General features: G+C 36.3%; 1 protein-coding gene across 1 annotated transcript in view; it reads right to left on the bottom strand.

Moving 5' to 3' along the window:
- LOC129222549 (uncharacterized) overlaps nucleotides 1-1359 on the bottom strand; it is a 44778-nt gene extending 43419 nt beyond the window's left edge. Inside the window, exon 1 of the mRNA XM_054857062.1 lies at nucleotides 1317-1359. The gene's annotated coding sequence lies outside the window, so the exon portion shown is untranslated. The remainder of the gene's footprint in view (nucleotides 1-1316) is intronic.
- Between the last annotated feature and the right edge of the window lie 16374 nt (nucleotides 1360-17733).

Raw genomic sequence — 17733 nt, 5'->3', positions numbered from 1 at the left:
TTTCGAAACTAGGTGCACCAAGCACTGTTAACCCTGCAAATTCCATTACCCGAGCAATGCCGGGTACGGGAATGCTAGTAATAATAATAATAATTAATACAAAACCTTTCAAAATGCATCTGATATAATTCTTGTTGATTCTTTTGTCGTAAAATGACCCCCTGAATAAAAATATGACCACCGTTTTCCCCCATCACGCCTAGTTTTTAAAAATGGCATCCCCCCCCCCCTTCTTTTCCATTTTTCGACAATTTCAGTCTCTGTATTTACTTGGGGAGCATTTGATTAGCCATTAACACTCTTCTGAGGGACTAAAAAGGTGCAAAGTTCAAAAACATGAACATTTGAAGCAAGTTGGGAGACTTATGGGGGAATTCCCGCCAACAATATATTTTAAATCATTAAAACCAATCTATTTTTCTTCTAACGGTTGTTTTACAATTTTTTCACTGATTTTTCGGCATAAAACCAGAGTATAGGACTCACTCCTATAGGCCCTATGTCCGAGAAAAATTTCACGTGCATTTAAAAATCCCTGCGACATATTTTTTGCATCTTATTAAGCGAAAAAAAAAAGACTGAGAAGTATTAAAAAAAAACTACGCAATGAAGTTTTTTAGTGTTTTAATACCCCTAATACAAAAAAAAAAAAGATTATAATCATCAGTATCTTGGCCCTGATAATCAGTAATCAACGTATTTTAAAACTAGAAAATATCTAAAACATTTTACGGCTGCAGAAAAAAATAAAACTTGGTCATCCGCTGCCTCATGTTTTAGCATATCTATTCTAAATTAAAAAATACGGTATAACCATGATTTAACGTTTGTCAAAGGACTTGAAAAAGTTATTTGCAACTCCAATAAACTATAGGGGGCGCTGCAGCCACTGTCTAATGGCGGATTAAAAAGGTAAAACAAACAGATGCCGTAACTTATAACTTGCTTTGAAGCTTAATGAATGACAGTAATATTTCATCGTGCTTGTGGGAAACTTTCTTTTATATTCCTCTCAAATTACGTTACACCACAAACTCTCTGAAGCCTGTAATTTTCTCCAAAGAAAACGTAGAACGGAATGTTTTACCTTTTTCTTTAGTATTGTTAATCACCACAAGGTATCGTATTCGAGCTATGGAGTTGAGAATCGCTAAATCAAGGATATCGTTAAATCGAGGAGCATAGACATTCGAGGAGCATAGATAGTGAAGTCAAATCTCAACCAAAGAAATGTATCATTAAATTGGTGAAATTGTTATATCGGGTATCGTTAAATCGAAGTTACACTGTATGTATAACACAATACTTTCGCTTACCTTCGTTCTCATCAAGACCTAACAATTCCCTCCCATTAGAGGAGTACAGTTAACTATCTCACAGATGTTAAATAAAAATACCTTTGATTTCTTTAGCAGTTATCGGTAATACTTCGGGAACTTAAGCAGCTGTTGAAAAGCAGTCGATGCAGTTGATTTAATATTACCCACGCTGATATCAAATCCGAGAAGTATTTTAAAGACTAAGTTTTTGATAAACGCTTAAAAGTTATGATTCTTTAGTCGAAAAAATAAATGCGAGATATTAAAATGAATAGTAGCTATGCATCTGTTGCGCTATTTATTATTTTTTAGTTTATTCATTTCGCAAATTTTAGAAGCTAAACCTTCTGAAATTATTTTATTAAAACAACTTTGCATAGTAAATTTTTTTCCATTTTGTAAAAGAAATGATGAGAAAAAGTACCTTTTCCAATACCCCCCCCCCCCTCCGCGCTTTTACTTATAGAACAAAAAACTAAATGTTTCTGAATCTTTGCAGTATTTTCGATTTTTTTTTTTTTTTTTTTGGCTGCAACATTTTGTTGCCAGTGATTTATAGCTGTAAAGTTTTATTTTTTTCTGTAACAGCTGATATTAAATACTTTTTGGTGATGGATTGTTACCTTATTTTTTTTGTAAATAACTTATCATTTTGTACAGGCTAAACCTTTGTAATTCTTTTCCAGTGAAGCCACATATTAGATGTAAATTTCCCTCTAGATTACAAATCATCCCCCCCCCCTTGCAACTATTTTTTTTCAGCTGTTCGAAAATGAACAATATATTGTTCAAATCAAAAGACGAAGCATGGGAATGAGACTAATTAGTGTATGAGACTATTATGTGTATAAAAAGTTACCAAAGTTTTTTGTAATTGGTACCTAATACCTCAGTGTATGACATCTTGTGATCCAGTGATTGGTACATATTAATAGAACTTCAAAATCACTTTATTTTTTTACTTTTAGATTACATACAAATTTTATCATCATAAGAATCAGTTAATGTCTATTTAAAGTAGGTAATTTTGCATAAATTAATGTTAAATCATACATCTTGATGTGTTGAAAAATTATTTTAGAGAAATAAAAATAAATTTAGAGCCGTTACATGAAAAAAATATCGAGATTATTGCTGTTTCATCAGTCGACATGCAGAGTTTTGATTTTACGAATTACAGCTGTTTCCGCAGAAAAAGGAACATTACCCCATGATTCTAAGGAACCATAAAAGAAGAAGCGATTCCCTACAGTCGCAATATATAATCTGTGATGGCCTGAGTCTGATGATATTGGTTATCTTAAAAATTTAACACTATTTTTTAATTTAATTTAAATTTAACATGATAATTAAAATAAATTCGGTAGAATCAAAATCAATAGCACAACCTATACGATATGTTGCTGAAAAAGTATCAGAAATCAAAGTTCTGATTAAAATTTGCCTGTTTTGGGATCTGGGGAAGAACGTTCTCCCTCGGAGAATTTTTTTGAATTTAATTCCTAAGAACGCAGTTTTAGACGGTCTCTGAGGTTTAGATGGTGTAAAGTTCCAGGGAGCCTTCTGAGGAAATTTTAAGAAACTGAAGTCTTAAAAACGCGATTATAGGCGATATGTGTTGACGTTAAAGTAAGGGATGATCACTTAGGCGCTGTTTTCGATTAATTTGTTTTTTTTTCTTTTTTTTTTTTTTTTTTTTTCAAAATACAATGAAATCGATCACCCTTACCCCAATTTTTTTTTTCATTTTCAGGATTTCATACGTTAACATCGGCTTTAAAGAGGACTGCAAATTTAAAGAGGACCTCAACAAATAGTCATTTTTTTAAATCTAATTTTTGACGATTTGGATGCTATTAGAAGGAAGGGTTCGAGGCGCGATGAGGCCTTTGTCCGCGGAAGTTTTTCGAAATGGAGGTCCTAGGAAGCGAAGCGACTGTACACCATATTTGGTAACGTTAGGGGCTCTGCAATGTTTCAAAATTGCAGCTCCAAAAAAGCAGTCTGAAACGATTTTTGATGTTTTTAGGAGGGGAAGTGTTTGATAGTTCTTCCCCTAGAAATGTTGCAAAATTAAACCCCTGGAAACAAAATTTGAGACGCTCTTTAATGATGTTGATTGAGGTAGGGGGCTTCCAAAGCGTAACATTTTGAGGATTTTCTTATTTTTGGACCGTCCAGGAAAAGAGGGGGCAGAGGTGGGAGGGGAATGAAAAAAAACAGGAGTTGTGGGACGTGACTAACTGAGTAATAATCTGTAACTATCAAATAATTGAATTTTAAGGTTCTTCTTTAAAAAAATTAAGATTTTTTCACAACATTTATAATTTTTTTCCTATTAAAATTACTTCGTTTTCCCAGGAGCGTTCGTTTCTTCTCTTTAATAATATGGAATGTTTTTGAAAAAATATTATATTAAGTCCTGGGCTGATGGGGGGCACTGTGCGCGATCCAAGTTCGGGCTGCAAAAGGTCAAAAACTGTACCGCCAAAAATGTATAATTATTTAAAACGTCATTAATAATAATTACTTCCTACGCGACTGCAATATCCCACTGTGCCCCCCGTAGATGACTACGGCTCTCCCGGGGAGGCCCACATTTTGGGGATGATTGCCTGTTGGATGTCATTAAATCAATTTTATTTCCATTTAAAATTTAACAAATTTAGTTTGAGACAAGTTAAACTTCAATATCCGGAATTTATGCCCAGCTTGCTCAGAGAACTTGACCTAATATCCTAGATGTCCAAAATCGAGACTTTCTAGTTCAATGATTGGGACCTGCAATCCGTGGAATTTATGTCCGCTGGACCTTCTGTCCGTCGGACCTTTTGGACGAGTATGTGGATAGTCTATATCCGCGGATCTTTTAGTTTTGAACCTTCTGTCCGGTCCGGACCCCTACTGAGTTATGCCCCGAATGCGTGATATATCCCAAAACGCTCACAGATGTGGACTGAGGTTTTGCCAGGAAAATTCTTTAACATTCTTTTGAATACAGTCATACAGTGATAGAAAACCGATTAGCACGATTTCGCCATCATCGGGAGGCGCGAGTAATGAAACATTTCATTATTATTAAATCATTAATTGCGGGCGCCAGTAGAGGCTTCGTGGCTCGCCGAAGAGATGCACATTTTGGGAATCATTACCTGGAGCCTTACTAAAATACGTCCCTAATACATTAATACGTCCAATAGCGCTCACAGTAGTAGTTTTGCTGCAGAACATTCTTTTGAATACAGTGATACAGAGCCGATCCTCTAATGCAAGATTTTGCCATTTAGGGGCGCTGCGAAACATTGAAAGGTTTCATTATTTAAGTACCCAATTATTTGCGACGTTATTGCAAAATTTTGGTGGCGCCCCTGTCGAGGTTATATGGCTACCCGAGGAGGAACTTTTTTTTTTTTTTTTTGTAAATTACTAAAAAAAATATATTTTACCCTCTTTTCTAGTGGGGGCACTTTGGTGATGAGCGCATCTGGACATGTCCCGGCGGGCCAGGCCATCCCTCGAGAGCTTGAACTTCCCCTCAGAATTTTTAATGGGCCCAAATATTACTGAAAAAATGTGCTTTCCAATTTCAGTTTCTGCTTTTAACTTCGTTCTTAAAGGGGACTGCTAACGTTAGAGCTTGCTAAATAAAAATGTTTGGAAGAACTGAATCATAAAAGGTAAGGACACATTCAATAAAATGTGGATACAAGTTATATTTTCAAACATGGTATTTGGTTCAACTCTATTATAATGCACATTTATGTCATTTAATTTCTTTTGTGTCAGTGTTAAATCTGATTCAACATGTTACTACCCCTTATTCGTCAAGCATTGCAGTACAACATATGTAACGTAAGAAATTTTAATCTGTCGGAAAAGTGGAATACTTTTACTGAATTCTGCTGGGTCATTTTTGTAACTACTACTCGTAGCACTAATGAGTTTTGTATCAATGTGCATAGAATTTTTAGAAAAATTTCTCAGAACAAAAAGTAGGGGGAGGGGCGAAATGAGACCAAGCTTCCCCTAATTTCAAAGGTTAATTGGGCAGTCGGGTTTTTTGTTTTTATTTAATAATTTTTTATTTTTACACTTTTTAGTTAATTTTCATTGATTTATTAGTTATTATGATTATAAGACGGTACATTTCGCAACCTTGTCATTTCATTGGGATAGTTTGTTTGCATCGTGAAGTTTATTAAGTAACTTGCTGTGGTCTAATAAACTACTGATAATTACTCCCTCGAGGGACCTAACTCCGCTTAAAGCTACATGTGCTTGACCTTCGGCAAAAATGCGCGAACTTAAGTCAACCATAGCACAGCTATATAAACAGCCTGTATAACTCATGATGACGCGAAATCTGAAACGTCGTCAGTCAAGTCTTTCTCGTGAAACTAAAAAAAACCTCTCAAGAAAGTACACGTCGCGAAACTCAGTCTCTTGAATCAAGGCAAAAACAAATGCAACATGTTAGAAATGAAAATCGAATTAGCAGACTCTCTTTCTTTTGGTGCTTATTGCACTGGTTTATTTTGAGGAGGACTACAGTCTGAGTGTCTTGCCTTCGTTACGCATAATATATTTTTTACTACAGTTCAAAATACATATAAAGAACACATGACAGAATTTACATCAGAGAGAGGGGAAAGTACATCCGGGGCGAGGGTGTCTTGACCCACCGCCTCAAGTGGGAAAAGCAATCGCTTAGACCACTCGGCCAATGAGATCCCTATTCCTATTCAGAGTCACACCTGACTACAACTGTATTTATGTCGAGGACTGCATACTAAGTGCCTTGCCTCCATTATTTTACATACCGATAGATGGCAGCACCAGATCCGGATCGAACAGTTAATGAGAATTTAGAACTAGTCCAGGAGCAAATAGCTACCTGGTGCTAGCACCCCCAGAGGTATCTATCGTTTCACTTGGAGGACATTGGGACCACGATCATATTTAGCGTCGCCCAGTCCCCTTTAATGACGACGGTGGATCTACGACCATCGAGGTTCGAACTCAGGACCCTCCGGTCCCGAATCCGACACTCTACCGATCGGGCTACCACGGCCCCATGAGATCCCAGTTAGTAGACTTATAGTAAACAAAAAATTTCAGGCAGCGGAAACTACCTGCGTCGCACACTACCTGCGTGCGACACAGTGTGCAACACCCAACGTGTGCCGATCCCAAACTGACAAAATATGGCAACTGGTTGTTGATATGGTGAATTTTGATTACTGTCATGTGTTTAGGGACACTCCCAAGGTTAAGATAAATCGATTGACGTAGGAATTACCAAAATTGGCCAAGGTGTTTAGCCTGCAGAACGCCACATAGGAACAAACATACATACATAGACTTATAAACACATTACCCGCCTTTGTGTCGCGTACGCACAGTCGGGTAAAAATTTAAGCAGCGAAAACTACCTGTATTTGTAGCACGCAGGTAGCGTGCGACACAGTGTGCGATACCCAGCGTACGCCGATCTCAAACTGACAAAATGGCAACTGGTTTTTGAAATTGTACTTTTGATTACTGTCATGTGTTTAGTGACACTCCCAAGGTTGAGACAAATCGATTGACGTAAGAATTGCCAAAATTGGCCAAGGCGTTTAGCCTGTAGAACGCCACATAGAAACGGACATACATACATAGACGGATAAGCACATTAGGAAACTTTTTTTAACACGAGTTTTGCGTTTTAAGAAATTTAAGGTTTAGTAGATTGGCTGCCGAGCGAGGTGGTCCCGTTGTATGTCCGCCTATTGTATATAAGACTCTACTCGGCCTTGGTCTTTCTCTCCTATTGGCTTCGTAGTTCTCGAGTACAGGACTGTTTTTCACGAATGAATTTTCTACTTGCTCTGGGGTTTGCCACTTCATGTTTTCGTTTCCTAGGTAAGGTGCCTTTTGCTTTTTGCTTGCTTTCTCCTTTTTTATGCATGCTCTCCCATCCTCATGGAGCCCCACAAATACACTAAAGAAGTACCAAATGTGGACATTGTAAAAACAGCATTTGAAAATGGTGTCACCTAGTTCCCCATATTTTTATCGGGTATCGACACAGAAAAAATCCCCCGTAACAAACCGAAGCTTATCAAGGCTGAATTAATGGCAAAAATCAAACGCTCCAATGAGATAACTAGTATCAACTTCACCAGAACTGACAGCCTTTTGATTATCACTGATAGCTTTGAATGTGCTAAAGAAATCACATCCATAACCACCATACTTAATATAAAAGTCCAAGCCCATCTAATCATTGAAAACTACACCTCACGCTTCCTCCTTAGGGACATCAATATTGACATAGGACTAACCGACCTGACATATGAACTGGAATTAGAAAAAAAAATTATCATATTGGAAGCACGTCGCTTTCAGAAAAATACCCCTCAGAGGCAGATACCGACAGAAATGATATTAATCACAATCATAGGGCACAAAGTGCCTGAGTATATAAAATTGTTCATGATGAGAAAAAAAATATCTCTATTCATTGACAAGCCAAGACAATGCAGCAACTGTTTCTCTTTCTTCCATATCACCAGCAAATGCACAGAGGCAAGTAAGTGCATAAATTGCGGAGATAGACACAAAGAGATATGTACTTTCCCTCCAAAATGTATCAATTGCGAAAATGCATATCCAGCTAATTTCAATTTATGCCCAAAGAGGATAAAAGAAGCTGAAATCATGGCATTCAAATGCATCAATCATTTAAGTTTAAGTGAAGCTAGAAGAAGAATAAAAAGTAACAACACCACTTATGCTCAGATTACTGCTAAGGGCGAGGAAAATAAATTTGTAACCAACGATGTTATGGACAAAGCCATTCAAGAAAGAATGGAAAAATTCGAATCCAAAATTAGGGCTGAATTCATCAGCCAAATCAGCCAGCTACAAACATCAATTGAAATGGTGATGAAAAACTGTATACTTCAAATAAACACCAACGTGGCGAAAATGCTACAAAATTTAGTTACCAACCTTCTGGTAATAAAAAAAAAATATCCTTTCAAAACACGGACTCCAAGATCGACTGGAACGCCTTTAAGAGGCAAAGAGGAGACACGGATTGTTTAGAAGACGAAAATCAGATGGATCACGAGGTTCTTGGGCCTGTCCCTGCTGTTTCTACTCTTGTGGAATGTTAGTTTTCTCCGCTAGATCGTTTTCTTGGCCGCTTTCTGGTGCGCTTGCACTTTTCCTTTTTTCGTCCTGTTTTCCCTTTTGTTTTCCGTGGCAGGTTGCTACTTCTTACAGTGGAATGCTAGAAGCGTCACTAACAAGCGCACCTGGCTGAACACGGAATTTTTTTTTGGGCACTGATGTTATCGCTATTCAAGAAACTTTTTTAAATAATCAAATTAATTTTAACCTAAAAGATAAGACCATCTTTCGTAAGGACAGGGGAAACCGTCATGAGGGCGGGCTCATTACCGCTGTCAGTACAAAATATTCTGCTAAAATTATCAACATCACCCTACCTAGCTCCAATGTTGAAGTACTTGGAATTGAAATTTTTTACAAAAAAAAAAAAAAAATAAATAAAATAAAATAAAAAATAAAAATTTTTAATATCTACTCTCCATCCAGCTCATGGAACAAAAACTGGCTCTCTGCCTTTCAACAATATTTTACCCCTCCTTTTTTAATTATGGGGGACTTCAATATCCACCACACCTCCCTATTGGCAGTGATAATGACTCCCGGCATGCTGAAACAGTAATCGACTGGATAATTAACAACAACATGGTTCTTTTAAACTGCAGTACTCCCACGTACTACTCAAACAACAATAAACCTGCTCTTCTGGACTTAACAATCACATCATTGGACCTTTACAATTATCTATCATACGAAGTAATTGCCGAAACCTTTGACAGCGCCCATCACCCTATCAAAATAAATATTCCGCATCTTGGGAGTCATTACCAAAACAGATGGAAAATAAACTGGAAGAATTTCAACTCTGACTTAAACAAATACCTTAATGATGCCAACAACATTAATATTAACGAATTTAATAATATCATAGAAAAAATCCTTTTTAAAAACAGCAAGAATGAAATTATAAAAACAAGCGGCAATAATCTCTGGTGGAACAGAGAATGCAGCTTTCTCCTTGGCCAAAAAAGAAAATATCATCGACTTTCAAGAAACTCTCTAAACCGTGATGCATGGGAAAAATACAAGCAAATAGGGGCAAAACTAAGAAGATTATGTAATTGTTTAAGAAGAATTTATTGGAATAAGACCATGAAAAAAAAATGGCAAAGGAAAATCACAGCATAAATAAAATTCTAAAGAGTCTTAATAACAGAACGTACGAAGATACAAAATCTCACTTTATCCTAAATACGCCTGCGAGAGAGCTCCATTCACCTGTTGCCCAAGCGAATGCGTTCAGTAAATTTTTTATGCATCAGAAAATCAACGAATTTATTCCCCTAGACCTCAGTGGAAACTGTGACTTAGATGCACCTTTCACTTTAAACGATCTAAAGGAAGCAATCAATAAAAACAGGAATTCTGCCCCCGGACCTGATAAAATATCTGCAAAAGCATTAAAAAATATTTCAGCAAATAACCAGAATAAAATTCTGAATACAATTAACCATCTCTGGAACACCGGAGAGGTCCCAAACTCCTTTAAAAATGCATATATAGTTCCAATTCACAAAAAAGGGAAGAATAAAGAAGACATTAACTCGTACAGACCAATTTCACTCACATCTACTCTCGCTAAAACTGTCGAACGCATGATATAAACCAGGCTGACAAACCATAGTAGGGACTGCGATGTAATTTTGGCAGAAATCCATCATGAGTTGTTCCGAGCAAGAAATGAAGGTCGATTCACCTTCCTCGTCGCATTGGATCTTAAGGGAGCCTATGATGCAGTTTGGGCATGATGGTCTAATATGGAAATTGCTACAAAACGGAATACAAGGCAAAACTGCACAACGGATACACAATTTCATCAGCCACAGATCTGCCCAGGTCAGATGGAGAGAACATTTCTCAACTAATATAACATCACAAAGAGGAGTCCGCCAAGGCGCGGTATTGAGCCCGTTTCTTTTCCAAATTTACATCAAAGATCTTTGCCTCCTACATCTTAAAAATGTAAAAATGATCACTTACGCTGATGATATTTTTATCTTAGGCTCAGGTGTGAACATTGACAACACACTTAATGATGTTCAAAACTCGCTAAATAAAGTATATTCCTGGTGTAAAACTTGGCACATGACGAATGTACCGGAGAAATGTGTGGCAGTTAATTTTTCAAGTAAAAGAAAGAAGACAGATCGTAATTTATCTATAAACCAAGATACCATCGAATGGAGGGAAGATATCAGAATATTAGGCATTTACTTCAATAACAACCTCACCTTCAAATCACACATAAACTACTTAGCCAAAAAAGTTTTTACATATACTAACATTCTAAAAGTTGTCGCCTCGAACAGATGGGGAGCAAGAACAAAAGATCTTCTAAAAATTGCGAACAGCTGCATCAAGAGCAAGATTAATTTTGGCAGTCACATCTACTCATCTTCTTTTCCCAGAAAAATAAAAATAAAATTGAAATAATATACCATGCTGCTTTACGAGTAACAAAAAATTCACCCCAATCCCTATCCTGCTTAGAGAAGCAAATGAGACCTCCTGCAGCCAAACACATGATTTCAAATCTGAGATGTTTTTTATCAGACAAGTTGCCTTGGACAAGCTCTCACCAATCAGGAAAACACTTCTCTCTTATGAGATTAAAAAAATTCCTACCAAATTAGAAAAAACTCCTTTAGGAATTCGGAACAAAAATTTACTGACAGACACCTAAACATCTATCTTAGCCAATGCATACCTATTTGTATTCCTTCAAATATTAATCCAAACAGAACTACAATTTCCCTCAAGTCCCTTCCTTTCCAAAAAGAAGATATTCCAAGGCAACTAATTAGCAAAGCTTTCGACGACTACTGTTCCACCCACTGGAAAGACTGCCATATTATAGCAACTGATGCATCAAAAACCCAATACTCTACAGCAATAGGGGTCCACAATTCGAGTTCAAATGAAAATATAAAGGGAAAAATTTCAAATATGAACTCCATCTTCACCGCTGAAGGGCTCGCTCTATGGCTCGCTATTATTAGTTTCGGAAACAAAGGTCCAAAGATAGTATTCTGCTCCGACAGTCTGTCAGTCCTTTCTGCCCTCGAAAGAGCTAACAATAAGTCTCCCCACATCATCACGATGATTACAAAAAGTATTGCCAATCACACTTCAAACGGTCATGCACTCGAATTCGTTTGGACCCCTGCCCACGTGGGTATCAAAGCAAATGAAACTGCAGACAGACTGGCTAGCATGGGACACGGGGAAAATATCATTCTCCACTGGATTGCCCCTGAAGACATAATACAAAACCTGAAACAAAAGTACAGAGATAAAGCTACAACTTCCTGGAACAGATCTAAATACTATACCGGATACAGCCACTTAAATGGTCAAGGAAACAGCAAACACAATTTAACAAAAAATCGATATGAAGATGTCCTGCTATCAAGAGCTCAGACCCGTACCACTCTCACTCAATTCAACCAGCACCGAATCAAACATAGTAACTCACCTCTGTGCTTAACATGTAATACTCCTGATACAGTAGACCATGCCATTCTAGTCTGCAATAAATATAATAAGGAAAGAGACAGAATTCGTGCCTATATGGGATGTGTACCCTTGTCCTTTTCTCTTGTTTTCTCGGCCGCTCATGTTTCTCGCCGCTTGATGTCCCTTCTCATTGGTTTGCTCAAGGCTATTGATTCATAATTTCCTTTTCCTTTTGGTGTTCTCCTTCCTAGGCTTTCCCCTAGTTGCGGGGTTAAGCTTTGTTCCTTTTTGCATCTTCCTTGCCCTCTGCTCTCAGCCTCTCGTTCTTTATTGTTTTGTCGAATTTTCTGATTATTGAAGCTTGTCCTTCCTTTTGTTTCAAGCAGAAACAGGAAAAATTTTGGAGTAATAGAGGTGAAGCCACTGTGTTAGAGTGAAGCATATACCTCAAGAGAGAGAAGAAGAAGAAGAAGAAGAAACACATTACCCTCCTTTGCGTCGCGCACACGCAGTCGGGTAAAAAAAACCTGTAGGCGCAACAAAGTAAAAATAAGATTAAAAAAAAAGTAATCAAAATAAGTTAACAAAATAAAAAAAATAAAAAAAAAACGAAAGTGCAAAAAAAAAAAAAAAAGGGGGGGGGGGGACAACCGATGACGACACAAAGGCGCACAAGTTGTAAAGCAAAAAAAAAAAAAAAAACAAGAAGTTCCGTCTAGAACTATACGAGTCTACTTTCCCGGATACCCATACTACTTTCTAGTACCTGATCAATATTCTCAAAAATAGCTAAAATCGCAAATTGTTTCAAACATATCTTTTCTAATTTCTAGGAATAAAGTATTCCTCACACATCTAATAATAATAATAATAATAATAATAATAATAATAATAATAATAATAATAATAATAATAATAATAATAATAAAGCAACAGCACCTTTTAAACAAAGCAGCTAATACACTTTTTCCCTTAAAAAAATTTTTTAACAGCTTTCAAAACGAAAAAAATAATAATTAAAATTAATAAGCTTATTAAAATAAATACATCATATCAAAAAAAAAAATCGTTTCTTTTTCCCCTGTTGCCAAAAATAATTTTTTAAATGAATTAATGCACTTACCAAAATAAATAAAAACAATAAAATGTCAACTTAAAGAATAACTTTCCATTGTCAAAAAAAAAAAAAAAAAAATCGTCTGCGCAAATCGTTATGTAGAAACATAAATGACTTCGAGTTTATTCGCAACTCCAACGCTCGAATACGCTACATTGCGGAGATTTACAAATTTGCCGACAAAACTAAAACATTGCGTTCCATGTGTTCATTTTGGGCAAAACAAATAGTTTGTTATGTGTATTTTTTTTATTTGCGTAATTCATCATTTGGAATTGTCATCCGCAACAGCGTAACATCAAAAACTGTGAGTACACATTTTATTTATCTTGTTCTGAGTGAATTTGAATAAATATCAGTTTTTCAATTCGATGAAAAAAAAACGAACTTAACAACATAGACTGGACACTTTTCCTTAACCTAATTCCACATAAATGATTTAAATAACCTTTGTTACTACAATATCCTACTGAAATGGACAGTATGCAAATAAATTTTCTTGAAAATATTTATCGCAGAACAGATTGAAAAAACCCGGAAAAAACGTTAAGAATTTGAACAATAAAAAATAAAAGTTCGCCAAAAATCTGTTTATAGGGTTATGGTTTTAAAATTGTGTGAAAGAATAATGTATCTTGACAAGATTTCGTATATCAGGTAAATCATTTCCATGACGAATGAATTAAATGCATGATTTCTTTTGATATTCAATCATATAGTCATAGAAATAAATTATCTAGTGTTAAACGTTACTCTTGACAGTCTGTCACGTATGTGCACTATGTGACAAAAATGTCAACAAATGCCGGAAATGTCACGAAACTGAACTTAATATGTACTAATGTATAGAAAAAACGGTACAAAATGAAAATGCCGTTCGAAGCGAACCAAAAATTTATGAATTTCGAATTCAATATTGTGAAAATGGCTGCTTCAGAACAACTTGTTCTGCATAATTTTTTACTTTCGTAATACTTTTTGATTTCTAATCTCTTTCTACATGGGTCAGAATAACCAAAAGACTGTGAAAAGTCTTTTCAAATGAATAAAGAACAAAAAATCATACATGCGAACAAAAATATCAATCATTTCCGAAGTTTAGAAGCAATTTATATGTTACAGCGTGCGTTTGTTTTAGTTTTTTCATCGGCCCTTAGACAGTGGCTGCAACGCCCCCTATAGTTTGTTGGAGTTGCGAATTCGCCTAAATTAAAACTTTAGCGTGAAAATAAAAACAAATCATATCAACAATAATTATTTTACAGTTAAAACCATAGCTGCGGAATTGGAGTCGGAGTCGATCTCATTTCGGGATAAAGGAGTCGGAGACGAATATCCAAGAATCGGAGTCAGTCATTTGTTCTCCGTGTATAAATTTTTGCCAAAGCTACGAAGTCGGAGTCGAAGTCGGGGAGTCGGAGTCCGATTAATTGTCGGGCACAGGAGTGGGAGTCGGAGTCAGGTGCCTCTAAATTCTCGGAGTCGGAGTCTGGAGTTTGAGGTCAATAGCTATTTCCAACAAAATTTGTTTGAAATAAATCCGCCTTCAAGCACGGAATCTACATTGACTTTCAATTTCCCCGTAGGCGCTAATGTTAAGTTTTTTTGAACTGTTCGGAATTGAACAAAAAATAGTTCAAATCAAAAAGTGAAATATAGGAATGAGGTGTTCTCGCCGAGATCTTTCGAACAAAAAAAAGTTTGTTCGAATCGGACTATTAATTCAAAAGTTATTGGGGGGGGGGGGGACAGACCGACAGACATTTTTCCCTATCTCAATACCCTACTTTCCAATTTTTAATTTTTCGATATTTATTTAATTATTTTATTTATTTTTTATTTTATTTTATTTTTATTTTTTTCGCGACATTTTTAAGATGCATTAAACCTTCTTTCATGATTTTTTCTCCTTTTTCTGACTTTTACTGGAAAAGTAGGCTAAAAAAGAGACGCACGCGTTCGAAGACGCAAATAAAGTAAAATAAAATAAAGTTTTTATTAAAAAAAAAAAAAAGGCTCGAGAGCGAGGGGGGGAAAAACCGCACACGCTGGAGGCAGGACCGGATTAACATCTATTTACGCCCAAGGTCAAACTTTGAGATTCATACGCCCCACCTCACATGTCTGAACTCTATCGAAATCGTATCCCCCCCCCTGCCATTAATTGAGGCGTAGTAACGTCCAATGACAGTGACAGTTGAAGATTTCGTATGCTTCCCACATGTTTGACAAAAGGAGGGATGGATTTCTTTCTTTGTTTACCTTCAATGGTGTTCGAAAAAGAGGGGTTTGAGAGTGCTCCTCCGCGAGTTTTTTGAAATTGAAGCGATACAAATGCAGTTTTAGACCTTCTAAGGCTATTTAAAGGGAAGTAATGGCATTTGGAATTCCCTGTCTGTTATCTTTGATGATGCTAAAGATAAGGATGAGTTCGGGAACTCTCCTCCCCTCCCCCGTAGAAATTAGTTTTTAAAACGAAATTCTCGACGATCTTTTTCTAATGATGCTGGGAAACGGTGGGAGTCGGGATAACCCTCCTGAAATTTTTTTGAACTTGAGATCCTAGAGCGCAATTTTAAAAGATTTTTTTTTTTCTGCTGCAGTGCGATTGGTGACTCTGGCGAAAAAACTTTTCGAAACTGAAAACCAAAAAATTGTAGGACTTCTTTTATGACGTCCGGACATAGATGGGGTTTAACCGTTCTTCTCCAGAAAGGTTTTGAAATTGAAAACTTAAATACGCAATTGGAAACCATCTCTGATGATATTACGAGAAGGAATAGGGTTCGGTAACTCTCCTCCGTAATTGTTTTGAAATTGAAGTCGTTTGGACGATTTAAATATCCAGGCTCTTGAATTTCTTGATGCACTTTTGTTTTCCATTCATTTTTTTTACCTCAGAAAAATTTAGAACATTTACATCATTCTTTTTTTTTTTTTTTTTTGCGCCCTCCAACCTGTGCGCTCTTTGGGAGTCAAGGTTAACGCGCTCTTGGAAGACCCAGTCCGCCCCTGGGGAAAGCTATATTTAAAAAAAATACTGTTTTAGTCAAAGACATTGAAAATTATCTGCTTTGACCAAAAATGGAACTCGACTCAATCATTACGCCCCTTCCCTTTCCTCCAATTGCTTTTTTTTCCCTACCTAACGGGCTGGTTGCAATCTATTCTAGTTGAACTTTGCTTCTTCATTTTTAGTAGCGCGCCACATTTTTTTTTTTTTTTTTTTTAACAAGCTGTTTATTAATTTTCTTTTTTGCTGTGATGTGCGTCCTTTTCGACTAGCGCCCCTAGGCCAGGACCTAAGGTGAACTATTGGATAATCCGTGCCTGGCTCGAAGACACAAAATAAAACCGAGGGAGCTCAGGCTTAAAGGTGCAAGAGAGAAAAAGATCGTACTGGTGTGCAGGGTATCAAAAAAAAAAAAAAAAAAAAAAAAATAGAAAAAAAAAAGAAAAGAAAAGAAAAGAAAAAAAAAGATCTGTGAACCACTTCCCCGAATTAACTCTAATTTGAATTCCGAAACTTTGAATTCAAATTATGTTTTTCGCAATCACGAGTTGCGACAAGACCCTACTGATTAGAGTTATTGTTTCTGGAAATGGCTCCCCCCCCCCCCAAGCATGTCCCTCCTCCTGGGTGGTTACGTGTGTATTGTTGTGTGTGTAGGCTTACGTGTGTGCACGTAGGCGTGTGTATGTGTGTAAAGGCGTGCGCGCGTAGGGGAGTGTGTATGAGCATGCGTGTGTAGGCACCACCACCGAGATTCTACTCAAGGCCAAACAGCGGGAGGAAGATGGCTCCCCAAGAAGACCTATGCGGCTGGATGCAGCTTGATGCAGATACCGATATTTTATGCGATTTTCTTTCTTAATCCATCGTTTAAATAGTTTCCTTTTGTCAGCGAAATGCTTATTTTGATGCTCGTGACGCGCATTTCCTTTCGGTGAAAACAAAATAATTCCTACTACAATTATTAAATGAGTATGAATACATTCCTGAAAAAATTATTGAAAGTATTTCTGTTTGTCTTCAGCATTCAGTATGATTATCTCTACAACACATTATCAACAATAATATTTTTTTCAGCGTGGGATAATTTAATAGTCGTGTTTAATGTTCACAAAAAAAGCAAAGATTCCAGTCATGGAACTCATTTATTCCCTTTTGGCACATCAAAATATCACTAAAATAAAACCCATTTCACTATCTCAACAAATAAATGCACAAATAAAATATAAAGAAAAAAAAAATTATTCAAAATATCTATTTTATATTTAAAAAAGACATTTGATAACATAATTAGACTTTAATAAGTTAAGATTCATCGCTTGTGCATCTGTGTCTGACTTTTTTTAATTTAACAGTGCAAATTTTGACAGTTCATTAGTTTAGATCAAAAAGGATCAACACCAGTAAAAATCTGGAGATTTTTCTGACTAATACTTAAGTGGGAATAAAAAATAAAAAATATATTCTGAGAAAACCGTAAGGAAAAACACCTTTTTAGCTATTTTCATTTCATGGCAGTAGCTATTTTTTAATGATAGGTATAAGTTGACTGCTTCTGCTTTTAAAACAAAACATGATTCAAATTAAATTTTACATTAACACCCCCACCCCTTAGCTACAACCACCATTTTTTCAACTATAATTCTGGGAAG

Source organism: Uloborus diversus, chromosome 5 (genome assembly GCF_026930045.1).
Source record: "Uloborus diversus isolate 005 chromosome 5, Udiv.v.3.1, whole genome shotgun sequence".
NCBI classification, from domain to species: Eukaryota; Metazoa; Arthropoda; class Arachnida; order Araneae; family Uloboridae; genus Uloborus; species Uloborus diversus.
Note: the sequence above shows the minus strand (reverse complement) of the source record. Positions and strands in the feature narration are given on the sequence as shown.